We start from the raw sequence: 19,278 nt of genomic DNA, 5'->3' as shown, positions 1-19,278 counted from the left end.
TTAATAATCTATAATATATCCTTGACAGATAAACCGTCTTCTTTAATTCCATCCATTACAGTAACCCTCTTGTAACCTACTGTACAGCAGAGCGACATCCACGATTTACTCGCCTTTTTTTTATGAATTTATTTTACAATACTGGAAATTTAAAATGACGATTGTAAAGATGATGAATATATTATTCTCTATTCTATAATTTTTATCTTATCTAAATACATATAAATATAGATCTACGATTTTCTTCTTATTTTAAATGTAAACATACTATACGAATATTATTCATAATCCATTCTAATATTCTGAATGTATACAGATTACAAAAACAATCATCAAAAAATATCTTTAAATATAAAATAATTAACATATTGTTTTATGTGCATTTAAAATGTTTGTGGTGTGTGCATTTTATATCTATAGTTCCCGATTAAACTACACATAGAAATAAAAGAAAGTAAATTACTTAGTTCATTAGTATATTGTACGTAATGAGTTATTTTTAATTACAAAGTATTTTTTTGTGTTTTTTATCTATTTTAAATATATTCTTCTAACACAAACAACATTAAAAATACAAAAATAAAAATATGACGTGTTGTAAAAACAAAGTTAGAATCTCATGTATATGGGATAACTCACTCTCTTAATAAAGGACTATAATCACCATTGCCATAAAGGTTATTTAAAATAAATAAATTTAGGGTAAGTACATTTAAATGTTCCAACCCCCCTTTCTCTCTCTTTAATTGTCCATAGCTGTTAACCCCAGTCACATAAATATGTTCACACATATTGTTCATATTCTTTTCGTTATTTTACAAAATATTTAAAAAGGTCACATGGGTCTTTTTAGTGGTGAACCTTTCTCATTAATGTCCAGAGTGCATTGGGTTTAATCCCAAAACAACCTAGAATTGTGAAATGATAATGCATAATTATTTATAAGTAGATATAGGTTATTGCTTATTAGTTATTATACATAAATTATTATGCACGAATTTAATAAAAACTTTAATTAATACCTAATTATAAAATAAGACTATTTCAATTATATTGAATGATATGTCTATGATACTTTAGGCAATAAACATAACATCAAACAGTCAATAAATAAGATTCATATAAAATTAAATTTTTTGTGTCTAATTAAACGTAAGAAACTTATCGTTAATATTATAATTTATAATATTTAGATAACATCGGTAATGATGAATATATATAGGTAATAACATTGTTATGAATAAATAGGATGGCTACCTTTTTTTCCCACTAAAACGGCAATACATCAGTGAAGTTAAAATAATATGATAACACTGTAACATGTTACTGTAAATATCATAATTTTAGAATATTTAAAGATTTATCATGGTAAAATTTAAGATATCTAGGCATAAAATTCATTTAAATCAAAGATCAAAAATGAATGCTTATAATTTTAATTCAATATTATGCAAATTGAAAATGGTTAATTATCTTATAATACACTATAGAGGTTAAAGTCAGCATTTTTTTTATGTATCTATAGATTATTTTTTTGCGTACAATCTTTTTTACTCAATTATTTCTAAAAATACTGGCAAATTAAAAAAGTATCAACTATAATATGTAATTCACTATTAGATACAACCTTCAACTGTTATCTCTAAAAACATTTTACAACTACAAAAATCACAAAAAATAAAACATTATAAACTATAAAATTTATATATTAATCCATCCAGAGTTTAAAAGTAGTATAATGTATTTGGTGTTAATTATACAATATACGTGAAAAATTTAACAAATTATAATAAATTGAAAGATTAATTTAATATAATTAGTCATTATAATTTTTAGATCCAATATATCTAGAACCTATTATCATGATGGTCTTGTTTTCATTTTTATAAGAAAAAGTTAAATATCTTAAAAACTTTTTGTTAAGAATTTTGATTTAGATTTATATCATTTAATTGACAATTTACGATTAAAAAAGTGGTAATGATTAGAAGAAAAATATGTTTGATTGAGAATTGCATATTTAATATATAGATCTAAGTATTTAATTAAAATCAGATCCTTAAGTAAACTTAAAAATTTTAAAATTTAGAAATAAAATGAATAAATTATTAAAGAAAAAAATTATTGAAATAGGCGATAAGAATGATAGAAGAATTAAATTATATACTCATTAACTATAGATTTTAATGAAGTATTATTTTTATATACATTTATATACTCTAATATTAAGTTATTATCAACTAAACTAAATATGCATTCGCTATAGATGTAAATTAATATTTATTTATTCATTTTTCAATTAATAACAATTTATTTCAAATGTGACTAAAATTAAAATTATAGATTGATGTCATAAATACAATGTGGACCGGCGAATTCTTTTCGATTTGCTCACATCATTAATTTATTGAAATTTGAAATCAATTGTTATTAATGTATTATGTTATTTATTTTAAAGACACTTAAAACTATTTTTGGCTAAGCTCGGTATTGTGTGTATAAGAGGTGGCAGGTGGTTTTTTGGGGAGGGCGATGACAAGAAATATACTTTAAGAACAAATGTCCCGACGGGTGTTTCTTCGGGGTAGGTTTAATTTCGCCGTAGCTAAAAATACGATATTTCCTGTTTTGTGCATGTAAAATGAAATATATATTACATTCCGATGGTTTTTATGACGATAAATTAAAAAGAATCCCACGAGTTGCAAACAGGGTTGATATTACAGCGTTTTTACCAACCTACACGGTACGATAATATTATTATATATATATACAAAAAACAACAAACTGATCGGATCCATATTATTTTTAACGTCACTCGTAATTTGTGTGATATTAATATGTATAAGTACCTAATTCAATTTTTACATTATTACATTTTATATTTAATTTGTAATACATCATAAATTCATAATATCAAACATATGCAATATGACGTGTCGTAAATATATATTATTACGTTTGTTACGATAATTTATTCTATATTATAAAAAAAAAACCCACTTCACGATATTTTAAACATAAATAATAACTTCATACCCAATAATTGATATATATTACAAGTTATTTAAATTTTAGTTGGTCAATGGTCATATACCTAATAATAGTTATGGTATTTAATGTCTTCTTCAACTTTACCTCCTATGACCACAATCAGCTTAGGCGATGAATGCTTATTATGCTGTTTGTTCCGCAAATAATATGCATTTTAATAGTTGTTTAATAGTTTCGTGGTCCTACATAACTTTAGATTGTCAGATTAACTTAATATTATATTTTCTGAACATTTTTTAAAATAACATTTACAATCTGTACATAATAAAATACAATAAGCAAATAGGTTTACAATATTATAATAGTGACTTTGAATACATGAGAAGGGAAGCTATCCAGTGATAGGACCCTTTAATTTTCTGAACTTAACATTGTTTTAAACATTTTCTTTTGTTTAAATCTATTCTATGTTATTTACTAAAGTTTGTACATTGTTTTCGTTATCGATATACAAACATTGACTGTTTGTGCGTTAATAAACAATTAACAATAATGATTAACTCATTAAAATTTCGATTGACGGTTCTAAAAAAACAGTGGTTGATCTCTTAAAACCTAACGAAGGCACTTAATATATCATTATTAGTTTGTTATTATTTTTTCTTTGTTTGTTTCGAGAACCAATATTAGTATTGCTGCTCATATTTTGTTATACTTACAAAATTGGAATCATTTGATAAGTGGATAAGTCCTATAGATTCTATAGGAAACGGACCTGTTGGCTGTTTAGACCAATTAAATTAATTGAAATCTAATTGTTGGAACGCGTCAAAACCATATTTATTTTGTGATATTTTCCTCGTTGTATTCTAAACTGTCAACAAACAAATCATAATGAAATTGTTAATTATTATATTTGATAAGATATTTTTATTTTAGGCATATCTAATTAATATGTAAATAGGCACATTGTATTTTCATTTCCCAATAAAGATTGCAGAGGCGTACACGTAACTGCGTTTATTTACTTGGAACACATGAATAATATAGGTGGTTTTGTGCATTCTACCTTAAAACGGCGCCCTCTGCGTAATCCTCGGAATCTGGTAGACGGCAGCATGTGTCGTCGGGTCGGGGGTGATAAAGTCTCGTTTGCTATACAGCACTGTATTATATATAATACGTGCATTCTAAAGGTGGCATGAATACGATCGGTATAATATATGATTCGAGATTCATGGTTGGAATTTCGTCACACTGAACAACACTAATGCACTCGAAAATGCAAAAATCAACAATAAAATGTCGAAGTTTGAAAATCAAATCACGTTTTTGATAAAAGTAAAGAAAATGATTCTTAAGAGATTAGTTTAAAATTTATAGTAAATGGCCTCTTATACAAAATAAAGGTAACAGTATTATCTGGGCATCACATGGGTTTTTTATTATATTTAAATTTTAAAGTAAGTTATGAGTATTTTAATATATATAAATAATTTACAATTAGTTATTCGCTTCAAAATTAAAATATAGTAAAAAGTCCATGTGAGGTCCTAGATAATGATGTTACTTTTAATTTTTATAAAAGGTCAATTCACTCAAATCTTTAACTAGCGGTGCTAAACGTAAACCGCTTAGCGTAAAATTTGCTACGGCCTACGTTACGCACTTGTAAGACGGAGACAACACATGCGGGTGTGACGTCCTCTTATAAAACTGACTATGTCGCAGTTACCCACTCGCCCCGAGAATCGTGAATATACATAATAATATTATTATTATAGGCGTTGTCCTCGGACGTTATCATGCACTTCCTAGTCTAACCTTATCACTCATCAGATTTCATCGATAAATATAAAGGCGCCATTGTCCGCGCAGGATTTACATAGTGTGGTTCTATAACCTATATTATATATATGTAAGATCGAAGATGTGATCGCCGTCCATATGATCATATCATTAGGTATTATACGGTATAGAAGAGTAGTTAATTGTGATTTGTAATTTTCATTGGTGATGAGTAGTCATACCACAACAGTCATTATCGTTCGTTTTCTCATAGTTACCGTTTCTATACCCGCAAATTAAGGCCATTTTCCGTTTTTGTGTAAGCGCCGTCTACGATTGTGTAGATAATAATATTATTGTGTTACGCAAGTAGTGCTCTTTAGAATGAACAATATTTCTCTAGATGCTGTTCCCATATAAGACAACATATGTTTAGGAAAAAAGGAAATAATTGACCATCAATAATGCATTGATGATAGTTATAGTGTAAATACGCGCTTATTATTATAGCGAACCCGTTAAAAGTAAATAATTTAATATGAAACACGCTATGATAAACAAAACAATTACAATACGACTCAGTAGACCATATTAAGTTTGATTTTAGAATACACCTATTATATTGATATGTGAGAGACAGCGCCGCAACTACACCATTTTGGACGCGTGTGTAAATAAACGAATGGGCCGCCCTCACCCCTCTTGAAAATTGAAAAATTTTATTAACCTATTGACTATTATAAAATTAATTTTTCCAAATTTGAAAACATACATTAGAATTTTGAGTTATACTCCAATACTCAATACTCCTTCGCATGACGCGCTTTAATCAATTGCAACCAAACTACCAAACTATTTTTAATTTCGGTTATTTAGGCTGAATAAGAAATGTTAATGTACGAAAATGTTGTGTACATAACAAAACCGACCAATTGCTCAATCTGTATTAATAATTATTATTATAACAAAATAGTTTAATGTTATTTCTTTCTATATATTTTTTAATTTTTATTATTGGGTTCCCATTATGGGTTGGGGTACTGGGCCCGTGTGTTTGACACACGCAACACACCCGGTTATTGCGGCACTGGTGAAAGATATTGTTTTCATTTTAAAATGACAAATTACAAAATGGAAATTGAAAGTATTTCGTATTTTATGTTTTTCTTATCATATTTACAGAAGAAGAACCGTATTAACTCTAGCTAAAAATATGCTCGAGGGCACACGGGACACCAACATTCATCGGCTTTGTGCGTTCCATGTATAATCTGCAGGACTACAGACGTCCTAAATTCCAAGAATTACCGTTAAAAATTGGTTTTTAAACAAATATGCCGGACGACAAAATCAAATTAAACGATGATTTTGAATCCTGGCATCTCGATATCGTTATGTCAAACAATACACGCTTTGATAAATTTTAAAATAGTTTCATTATTTGTCAAGCTGTGTTGGTGCTCATACTATTATTAAAAGTATATCGATCTTTATAATCCGAAATGTGGTTTTAATTATTTTTCGTATTACGAATAGTACGAATTAGTAATAATAGTCATTTTTGGTTATATTCATGTAATAAACAAATACAGCAAAGCAAAATACCATTTAAATCCTTTTTTTGAGAATCATAATTAATGATATTTTATCTTTTTTTTAATGTTTGAAAAAAAAAATATATATAAAAACATATAAATATTTTTATATTTCTAACTTAAATTAAAACCACCAAATGTACATAATATAAACTAAATATTAATTAGTGGATCATATGGTTTTCAAGAACCCAGATATTAATAGTATTAGTATTATACCATTTCCATACGTCATATCATTTAGGCTAAACTATATAATATGTTAGCCAGAGAACACGCCGATTCTGCTCATTCCCTACGCGTCACTCTGTTATTGAAACCGGTTCCTTAAGGCGTGATGTTGCATGATGGGGAACCAGTTTTGGTCGGCAAGCGGCTCGTTCTCTTGCTTTTTCTCGCTACCTAGGTTTCCACCAATTTCTGGGCTTCACGGAAAATGGATAGATAAAATATGTATTAAAGTTAAATTATTTTTAATTTGGGAAATTTTAATAGAGGGAATAAGAGCCGGTTAAAATGTATATTATTATTTTTCTGTATAATAAAAAGTCATTGGCATGCATGTGGAGAACAAGTGTAACTAATGTAAGATTATTAATTATTATTGCACTGACAATTATTAAAAAACATATTGAGTTAAATAATTGTAGTGATTTTGTGATTAAAGTTTAAAATAATATATAGATGTGGTAGACTTCAACTATAGGAGTGGAGTTATTATAGTAGAACGTAGAAGTTATACCTTGGAATGCATAAAACATTTTATGTGAGGAATGAAAATGTTATACAATTATGTTGTATAAAATGTAAGAAAACTACTAATGTACGCAGAGGAGAGAAATCAAAATAAGTTGGTAGGAATATAAGAGACTATACGGGAGAGACAACATATAATATGTATTAGCACTCGACCACATTAAGATTTGATATGCATTTTTAATTAAATAAATGTTATAACCTCTAATTTTATTAAAATTGAACTTAAAAATAATATTGAAATTATAATTTTGTACGTTAATTATTAAATGAAATTAATTTTTTCATCTTACTATTTTACATAGATAATTTCAAAGTATGCCAATTATAACAGCGAACCTCCAATAAAAGTGTACGAACGACCGCAGTTAATTGGTTCTTTTTGTGTGGTTAGAATTGAACGTTACATAATGATTATTAAAATGAATAATATTTATGCATATTATGTATTAGTAATTACTAACCATTAGTACCTAACTGTTTTGTACAATCGATATCCAATTATATTATAAGTAAGTATAAAAATAGGGAATATTAGATTTTTAGTATATCTAACTCAATTCATCATTGAAGAGATCACTGTAACGGATTTTTAAATTATAACTCAATGATAAACGATTATATAAAAAAAAAGAAGATTTTGAATGGAAACGGTGTGCCTATGCGAATCCAGAGTGGCTAAGTGACTTCAGCCCCTCCCCCCCTTTGGATAAATTATATATTATGTATTTATTCATATAATAAATTATAGTTCATACAAAATTATATTTGCATTATTCTTTATAAACACTAAACTCTTCTCCCATTTGATATTTTGATTTCTAGATCCACGCCTAATTGTACATAGTAAATAATGATATATTTCATGTAGTCGATAAGTTTCTAACCCTTGGAGTTAATAATTTTTGAATAAAAAAAAAATAATAATAATCATTGGAAAACTAGTTCAGATTTTAAAATGATCAATTATTTTTATTATTTTATCCATCCGGATATTAAATAATATAGTGTATAATTCAATATTAGGTAGATTGGTAATATTTCATTATCGGTGCATATACTTCAAAAATATTGCATTCATGTATGTAAAATTATATATTGAAATTGAAGAAGGTAAGAACTTTATGGGTATAAAGTATACAATACATTGATGTTCTTAATACAAAACAAATATCAATCTATATAGTAAATAATTAAACTTTAAATACTCGTATACAAAGTCTGATTTCGGCCTTTGAATATTTGAATATTGTAGTTATTGACATTTTATTGTACATTTATTTTTGGAATACAATGCGAGTGTTTTTAAAAGCATACAAAATATGAAAGACATCGTTCAAGCCCTATTAATTATTATATTCGTATGAATACGAGTTTAATGATGCGTAAAAACTCAATTGATAAAAATATTATAATCAAATAGCCTGCAGCAATAGGTCTCAAATATAAATACTAAAATGAACAATTTACCTATACTTAATTGACTAATGTTAATATGTTACTATGAATAATAATTGAAAATAGTACCTTATTATTGCAAGATAAAATTTTTTTGTTTTTTATGCTCATTAAATCATAACAATTACAATAACTTTAATTATATAAAAACATACTATATTGTATACAACTCCTAAGTTCATAGGAATATAATATCTTCTCCTAAATAATTATTTATCTGGTAATTTCCATATATTATTATTATTATAATACGCCCGATACCTTATAATAATAATAATAATTGGCATAATATTATTTCATAACAATATACATTATACAAAATACCTACCAAATATTACCTAATACCTACTTATGATTTGTATTTCTAGTTATTGTAATTTTTGATCTTATTTTTGGTGGATAACTGAATCTCCTAACTATGTAATAATTTCCGATCACGCGATCAACCCGAACTCGATAACATACATTTAGAAACATCAAATTATGTTTTACCCTCTTGTTTGAAAAAATAAAAACCTGACGCCGATACGAAGGATAACTTCGAGTTTTTCATACACGGCCAACCTGAATGCCGCCGCTGTTCGGTGCGCATTTCTTTGTTTCGATGGCATACGTCCCGATTCCCGAGTTTTTATAAACGTCATGGACCGATACTCAACATTATTTTTTCTCGTGTTTTCAATCGCCGAGAGGGGCGCACGTCGATCTGTCCTACGACAACAATTGCGTCGGCGGCGACGACGGACAACTACGACAACAACCCCGTCCCGTCCATCGTCGACTGGGTTGGTGATGACGACGGTGGTGGTGGGGATCATCGTGTTGTTGGCATGCCGCCGCCGCCGCCGCCGCCGACGATGACGACGACGACAATGAACCGGACACCCGGTGCGCGGTGCAAGGAGGTTCTCCTAGGCGGCGGCCGACGTGCGACGGCATTTCAGTTCGCCTCGTCCGGTCGTCGCGTGAGTGTTGCGCCCTTCGTCCGAGTCGTTACGTGTTGTGCGCGTTACATATAATTATTACGATTCACCACTGACGTATTTCGAAATACGTTTATACCGGTGTCTTTTTTATTTTTTATCTGTGTTTTTCTCTTAACAGTATATTTTTACTCGTCTACATTGCACGTTGTCGTTCACGATCATTGAATTAATAAAAAGGATATATTAATTATTGTCCATGTTATTATTTTAACATAATATTCTATTATACGCAGGTATAACACACAGTTGAAAAAATAGTGCCGCCTTCGGATTGTTTATTTTTAGTATTCATCTCTCTGACGGGTGTGTTGTGCGTGTGTAACACGTGTTTGTAAGTCTCGTTTGCGTACGATCCTTTACTTTTTTTTTACACCGCCTTCTGGTTAACGTGCTTGCAGTGCCTACGACTCAACGATAATTTGAAAACAAACGTAAATATTTTTATTATTATTTTTATATCTATTATATCTTAAGCGTAGAACTTTTGACGACCAGATTGACGACGGTCGTACGGTTTTACGATATTTTTCTTTCGCTTTCGATTACGCGATTACATTCGCTATAGGTATGTAAGTCGTGACTGTCTAGCGCAGTGCCGCAACTAGGATATTATAGTCTCGGAAAGGGTTATTCATATTGAAAATTAATTAACAAAAAAAAAACCCCACCACTGGTCTAGCAATAACACTCACGATACTTTATACAGGTTATATTATTGTTATGATATATATGATAGTAATTATCATTGATATATATATATATATATAAACATACTATTAAATTAATAGTATTAATTACGCGTAGGTATTATTGTTTTATGATCGAAATCATGGGTGGATAATAAAGTGTAATAATATTATCGTTACACCACTTTTATAATAAAAATAAGATCCATGTGATGAGAATTAATTAATTAAGTATCGCCCAATGAATGACTATATTACTTAATAATAATATTATTAAATACTATCTACATCAACCTGTTGTTTTTTTTTCAACTACTTGACTACCAATTATTAGGGTGTAGTGTTGACAGTCACTTAGCGGAACTTGAGGGTTAATTGATATTTGATACACCTAATATCTAACTTCTTGTACTTACTACATTCATTATTTAAATATATCACTGTATTTAGATATTAGGTATACCTAAGTTATATACTTAATCGTTTACCTATATATATGAGTAATATTTTTAATTTTAATTTTAGGTACTTACTTTAAAAGATATAAATAGTAATAGTTACATTATTGTTATATAAAAAAGTAATTCGTCTAATATCTTACCAGGGTTCGAAGTATTCCAACCCATTAAAAATCTTGTGAGTTTTAATGGATTGAGCCCAGTAAAAAACTTTAAAAACAATAAAATTTACAAACTTTAGTCTTTAAGCTGTTTTTAATAACAAATTTAACAAAAATAAAATAGCAATATTAGGTTATTTTATGATAAAATAGGTACCTGGTACATGCATATTTTACTTTAAAATAGCTTCTTGCTGTATTATATTTTCATAGGTAACTTTTTATATGATATTAAATATGTAAACATAAAACATTAAATATTATAATTTTATATTTCTGAGAACTGCCCTAACAAAAAAGTGTCAGAAAGTGGCAATCATTTGCAAATTATTATAACTTTAAATTACAAAATAAAACTCATTAAAACCAATTTAATTCTAACCAGGTTGGGGTTTTTTTTAAACGTTGGTGTTTTGAACAGAGTGTCTTAAATTTTAGAGGGTTGGAAGAGCCTCCGCGAGCCATAATATTTCTAAAACGTTTTTTTTAATACATGACTGTATTACCTACAAACTACGACACAATTATAAATAAAAAATAAATTGGTATAATATTTTTTAGTACAATATACGTACCTAATATCTGATATTAATAATCACTAATGCTTCATTACGACGAGCATAGACTAATTATATTTAATTGCACAGTTAAATAATTCATTAATTTTTAATAATACTATATACAACTAAATTACAACCATACAATATCATACAATATACAAAACAATGTATACTTTAACTTATTCATTATGAATTTATTTTTTATTTTTACCTTCAAATAATGTGTTAACATAAGAAAAACCCTGTTATTTTTATGTCGTATTAATCTGTTATCACTAATTTCTATATAAAAATCATTTAATTTACCAGTTACCTTCATAAAGCATTCCGATGACATTTCATGAGTATTAAAATCACTGACTATTGGTGGAATCTAGTGGCCCCATATTACTTCATAGTTCATGTAGCTACTCATTTTGACTAATGGTTCCCTATACATCACTTTTGTGAGTGAGGAGAGTCGTGGCCCGAAGATCAGTAAAATAAAACTATGACGCAGGTATATACAAAATAAAAAATAGGAATTTTAAAGCACTTATTTATAATGCTCTAAAAAATTTCGTTGTTAGCGTATGAAAAATAACTTTATAAGCGAGATTGAAGCCCCCAAAATTGAAAGGTTAGTTACACCATTGATACCTAATTATATATTAGAATAATATTATAATTTATTCTATGATCAATAGTTACAACTATATTTATGTAGCTATTTAATCACCTATGGAATTTTAAATTTATAATGAAAAATTAAAATTATTTGTTTAGAATACTTTGTTTTATCGTTTTCAACAAAATGAATTAATTTGTTATCATTAGGTATATGAATTATGTTTATTTTAAATCGTGCTCATAATTCACATAATATATGATCTGTAGACCACAGTAGTGCACAAAATAAAGTGTTATTTACACTATATGATAGTGAGATGTAGTGGTGAATTTAGATTGGTGATCAACACTTATCCTAGTTATCCTATATCAAATTCGTATTGTATTATAAAGAAATAACAAATTTTTTGTAGAGTTTTAAGTTTTTCTAAAAAATATGCGCTCCACATGCTATATTATAATACATTATTATCATGGTTCTGCAGCTGGTGATATTTTTTTTTGTACCTACTTACCTTAGGTATAAACGCAATAAATAATTATGATGAATGATGAATATAACATAATAATAGGTAATTATAACTATAATAACAAACTGATATGATGAGATTGGCTATCAAATAAATAGAGCTATTCAGAACCAATCAGTTATTGAATTAATTTGAGCTATTAGTTTAAGAGATGTCGAGAGACACCATAGCCTTTTGTGAAGCTTTGGATTGTTCGGGAGTGTAAGTGACGGCGAGAGATATCATAAAAATAATAAATGTTAGTGTGGGAATTTTTGTGATATATACCTACAAAGAATAGCTGTATTTAGTTTAAAAACAAAAAACCTAGGTAAAAAATTATCCCTATATTATCCACCAGGAACCACAATAATACATCAATATATTACCAATATTCAATAGGAGGATCACATTTATTCAAAATTTAGACATGCATAATATGTCTTATGACTAGGGTCATTTTATAAATTTTTTCGGCACCGAGAGCGTTACGTACTAGTACTAATAGGCAGGGAGCATAAAGTATTATTGTATTTTCTGACCAATTTCACGTATTGGTTGCCATGACAACCAAACAACAACAAAGATGAAATAAAATTTTATAATTAGGTAGCCCATAGCAACCGATGATAAATAATAATATAATTACATTACTATAGCAACCTCATTATACTATTTTACATTCTAAACGGAACGATGGTGGGTTAAATTTAGCAAATTGATTCTATAGTTGTAGTATAGAAAAACATTTCTATTTAGGTAGTACATTTAAAATTAATTTGGAAATAATGGAATTTTTACGTAAAATCAGTTCGTGAAAAAATCGATTTTTTTGTTTTACGCTTATCCAAAAATAAATATCCAACTGTAGAGACTTGAAATTTGCTTAGAATATTCATACAACCAATAACCAAAATTGGCTTTTTTTGCGCTTTTTACAGGCATTTTGAATTTTAGATTTTTTAAAAACTATTTTTAATTTATGTAGGTACCTATAATTAATAATTATTTATTAATATTTTTATTTTAGTATGACTATAGGGAATGCAAATACAGTGTATAACATATATAGTATAAATGTTATAAATTGGGTTTGTCTTAAATCAGTACAATTAAAAAAAAAAGATAGGTAATAATATGTCAGTTAATTATAATTTATTTTTAATTTTCGTCGTTGACGTTAAATTTCCACGTCCAGTCTAGCCATAGTACTGCACTACTGCCTCGTCTGTTGCTGCATGTAGATCTTCGAGAGTTCCAGTGAATCTCCTATTTCCATATTCGCTGACTATGTGATGCATTGTCTGGGTCCCTATTATTTATTATAAAATGACTAATTAAAGTCATTGATTTTTAAAAAATTATAATACTCAAATTATGGTAAATAATAATTCATCTCCAAACATCCACTTTTTCACCAAACTGTATGTGTTTCTAAAACAACAAATATACAATATGACAGCCGCAATTGATGAATGAGGAAATATAGAAATAACTAGATTTTAGCGGTTTTTAAATCAGTGTAAAAATTAATACAAATAATAGTTTTTAACTGTTTATATTTTCAAATTTTCGTGAAGAAAGTTTTCCGTGAGAGTGTGCCCTGTTTATACCAAGACTCAAGAGGCGATGCTTTAAAGCACAGTATATAGTGATATATTAAAAAGATTACAATTTTAATTCAAGAAAATTTGGTGCTTCTTTAGATTTGCATATAACTATGAGTCGCAATAGAGTTTATATAATATTTATGTTGTATGTAAGAAAATTTGAAATATTATATTGAAATTTGAAATTTAAGGCGAAGCACATGTAGATGGTTATTGAGTATATAATATTATGTTTAGATTATAACTTATAAGTGTAGACTTCGAGAGATCAGGCATATGTATATTCTCATTCGTGTATTTTTTATAATATAATAGACGCATAACTACGTAATGAATGTATTATTTGTTTTGAAACCAACTGCAATTATCACAAATTCTGAGATCAATCATATTTATTTGTTTAAATTAGAATATATGTATGCATCAGAATACCCAAAACATTTTTTATAAATTTATAAATTCACAATTAGTAAAAACACAGGTTACAACTTTACATATTGACCAGAATACTGATTAATTTTTTCATTAAAATATTTTATACGTTGTCTCTAATTTATTTTGATATTTTTTGTGGACAAAGTTATGAGGTATAGGTCCGAGTATAGGTTAAAAATAATGAATAATAATGAATAACTATCTATTTTTGTATTATACCTAATGATATCTTTTCCAAAACTGTATAGGTATTAGGTACTGTTAATTAAATGTATTCGTCATAATATTTCGTGTACATACATTTATTATATATTTATGATATAGTTATTAAAGTTCAATATTGACTGAAGTACGTCACATGATCTAATTTGTTTAATATTACTCGTATGAAGAAATTCGACCATTACCACACTAATTAACCAAGTATCGTGGGACTCTATATGGTAATGGTAATATGCGAAATATAATATAATGAACAAAATATGTTAATAGATTCTCAAATGTTCAACGATTTTCCGCTTCATATTTTATCATTTTAACCAACTGCTATACGCACCTGTTCGGAGGATTTTTGAATTCAGATTACGCATCCTACAGTCTATAACAAACAACCAGTTTTCAGATATTTTACTAAAATCCCGGCCGGCCAAATTCGGTTTAAACCCCTACTTAAATATTATACACTTATTACACTGTCCTTTCATACATTTTCAATACAAACATTTTATTTATTCCTTTATTATTGGTAAACATTTAAAAAAATGAAAAACATAATAAAAAAAAATAGGTCTACAGGATTAGCAATATTTTATATAGGCTTACTTGATAAACAGTAATGATATGATTTTCAAATTAGATTATTATTGTAGAAATATATTCTTCAACAAGCAATATTGATTTTAATGCTTTGGAAAATTCTTGATAGCAATTTTAACCCCGATTTTAACATTAAAATATTTATTATTTAATTATTTTTTAGATGTGATATTTCCATAGTAAGTAGTACATTTTTTTCCGCTAAGTGGAAACCATACGATTAATAAGGCACGTGATCAATAACTCAATCATTTAGAACTTTTACCCTTTTTATTGAATTAAAAAAATATATTAAATCGTAATAAATTATACCTAATTAATTGACGATGTAAACAATAATCCTTGTACTCAATGGCTTATATATCCGAGGGTAGTTGTAAAAAAATATTAAATTTAAAACAGTTAAAAAAAAAAGCGAGTAAGTCGTGGATGTCGCTCTGCTGTACTGTAGGTTACTGTAATGGATGGGATTAAATTTGAATGCAATGATAGGTATCATTGTATACGAAAAACGATTCTGAACGGAGATGATTTGTCAGTCTAGGATATATTATATTTAAATATTGTCATATATTCTATTTTGAAACAAATATTTTATTTTTCAATTAAGACGCATTTTGCATATGGCATGGTTAATCAATTAGTGTAGTTATCATGTAGTTATCATAATTCATAATACTTTATATTATCATAGATATACATGTACCTGGTTTGAGGATAAATCGTTATCATTACGCGATTTCATAAAAATTTAAAACTCAAACGCTCAAAACATTTTTCCTATAATGACGCTTCAAATTTTCTCTATAGCTATTTGAAGCAAAACTTATAGAAAACTTGGTATTAAATTTTATAACCTTAGATATAAATACAAACAATATTATGAATTTTGAACTACAAAATAATTTGCAAATATTCATGGTTTTGACGAATTTTTGTCAATATTTGAAATTAAAATGCTAATAAAAATTTAATTTGAATTTCCGGTGGACATTTTTTTTGGGATAAAGATTGACAAATTTGTAAGGAATCTTGTATTAAATTTTCAAAGCTTAGATTTAAAACGAAATTTTTTTATGAATTTCTAGAATAAAATAATTTACGAATTTTCGTGATTTTTACGTATGTTGTCAAAATTACAATTTGAAGGCATGTATAAAAAAAATGTGGCTACATATTTCTTTTATTTTTCAACTGCTATTTTAAAACTATATTATGGGCCTTGTATTTAATTCTCAAATCTTAGAATTAAAAAGAAAAACTTTTATGAATTTCTATCTAAGATAATTTGAACATTGCCGTATTTTTTATGTATTTAATCAAATTTTGAACTGTAAATTCTTATAAAAAAAATTTGTGACCATATATTTCTTTTATTTTTCAACTGCTATTGTAAAATATGTTAGGAGCCTTGTATTAAATTTTCAAATCTTATATCTAAAAATAAAAATATTTATGAATTTCTATCTAAAATAATTTGAACATTGCCGTAATTTTTACGTATTAAGTCAATATTTGAACTTCAAATGCTAATAAAAAAAAATTGTGCCTATGTATTCTTAAATTTTTTTAATCACTTATAAGAATAACCTATGAGGAATTTGTATTAAATTTTCAAGTATTTTGATAGGGCCAAAAAGTTTTTATCGACACTTGAAAAAAAATTTTTTTGACAAATTGAAAATTTCAGTCGTCTATAAATATCTCAAAAAAAGTCAAAATATTTTGAAAATTAAATCATGTAAAGAAAATGCCAATCCTAATAACTGGTAAAGTTTTCAAGTATCTAGGACTTATACTTTTTGAATAATAACAAATATTTAAAATCGTTTCAGGATAAATCGTTATCGGTACGCTATTTTGTAAAAATTTAATATTCAAACGCACTTAAAATTTTTCCTATAATGATGCTTCGAGTTTTCTCTATAGCTACTTGAAGGAAAACTTATGGAAAACTTAGTGTTGTATTTTTAATCCTTAGTTATAAACGCAAAAATTTTTATGATTTTTCAACTTCAAAATTACTTGCAAATTTTCGCGTTTTCGACAGATTTCGTAAAATTTTGAACTATAAACGCTTATTAAAAAAAATCGTGACTTACGATTTTTAATTTTTTTTAGCTACAATAAGAAAAACTCATAAGGAACCTTGTATTAAATTTTCAAGTTTTTTTGGTCGTCCAACATTTTTTTACCGACACTTCAAAAAAAAATTCTCAAAAAAGTCCAAAATTTCAGTGGTCTATAAATAACTCAAAAAAAGTCAAAAAATTTTTGAAAATTAAACTGTATATAGATAGTACTACCATAAATATTTGGTGAAAATTTCAAGTATTTACAGTGATTAGTTTTTGAATTACAACCATATAAAAAAATCGATTTGGTCGAAAACTGATTTTGCGTAAAAATTCCCGTTTTTCTGTCATTTTTTTTTTTGTTTTTCTCGATTTCTTTGAAAAATGTTGGAATATGTTTACTTTTGACCTCTATAATGCACCAAGGATCTTCACGTTTACATCGGATACCACCCCCCAAGTTTGAAATCGAAGCATTATTTCGACTAGTTATGCTGTACAGAGACACAAAAAAAAAAAAAAACACATCATTGTAAAATCAATACATTCATCACTTCGTTCGAACATTATTTACTACGAGAATTTATTTCTAATAATGATATTCTAAAAATAATTTTTTATATGGCATCCTCCGATATATCTCTAAATATTAATGTAATCTTATAAAGAAAAATATGATTAAATTTAATTAACAACAACAATAATTATTATTTTCAATATTATTAACACTTTAACTGCTATATCCGAGTATATTATTATCGGCCTCTTATTAAAATAATATATTTGTTTAAGTATAATTCATTATTTTTATATTATTTATTTCTCATATAAATGTATTACGTCTATTAATGGTATGGTTTCCGGCTGGTGGAGTGATAATCTAATGAGTATTATATTTTGTTGGAACTTGGAATTGTATTTAAAATATAACTATCATGGATCTATTAAGTTTAATATTATACTATATTATAGTTAATGGGTTTATGATAACTATATAATATATTTTAAAAACCTGGGAAATAATTTTGCTTTAAAATAAGGTCTCGAGTATGGGACTGCGCGATTATTATATTTTGACACAACCGATTATCAATAATCAGTTTGAATCAATTTTAGCGATTAATCGGATATCCGATTAATCAATCGATTTATTATCAATCGATTAATCACATTATCAATTAATTAAATAATCGATTTCTAAATAATACATTAATATCATAATAAAATTCAACAATTGAGCTAAATAACTAAAACTAATTAATTTCAAAATATATAATATGGTAGCAAGTTATATTGCTCTAATATGTATAATGGATGTTGGAATATTGATTATTGGATAGTCAAAAATTACACAATATGTATTATTATTTTTGTTTATTATAGATAGAGTAAGTGGTAGTACACTTGAGATGGTAGTGCAGAGTGGTAGTACACTAAGATGTTACACTTGAACATGACAAAACATTAAAAAAAAAACTCTAAATAATAAACTAAATAATTAATTAAATAACATAATAATTATAAAACTAACAAAATAAACTAGAAAACGCAATACGCAAAATAGTAAACACTAATTAGGACTACAATTGGATTGGGCACTAACCGTGGCGTGGTAGCCGGCGTGCAAACAACCGTTTTCTAAGAAACAATGAAACAATGTGACCAAAGTTTTACGTATAACTTATAAAATTTATAATAATTTATTTAAATTAATTGATTATTGATTAAATCGATTAATGATTGATCGATAGATCGATATTCATCGATTTAATCGTAAAAGCA

The 19,278-nt window shown here is 27.1% G+C and overlaps 1 protein-coding gene across 2 annotated transcripts in view; it reads left to right on the top strand.

Annotated features, from left to right (window-relative positions):
• The first annotated feature begins 9,532 nt into the window (after window positions 1-9,532).
• The window catches only part of LOC107166568 (uncharacterized), a 238,667-nt gene continuing 228,921 nt past the window's right edge, over window positions 9,533-19,278 (top strand). For both annotated transcript variants that reach the window (XM_089229101.1, XM_089229100.1), the window contains exon 1: window positions 9,533-10,008. The gene's annotated coding sequence lies outside the window, so the exon portion shown is untranslated. The remainder of the gene's footprint in view (window positions 10,009-19,278) is intronic.

The sequence above is a fragment of the Diuraphis noxia genome, unplaced genomic scaffold (genome assembly GCF_037042655.1).
Source record: "Diuraphis noxia isolate RWA-SAM2 unplaced genomic scaffold, SU_Dnox_SAM2 contig0005, whole genome shotgun sequence".
In the NCBI taxonomy this organism is placed as follows: domain Eukaryota; kingdom Metazoa; phylum Arthropoda; class Insecta; order Hemiptera; family Aphididae; genus Diuraphis; species Diuraphis noxia.
This window is presented reverse-complemented; position numbering and strand designations above follow the sequence as displayed.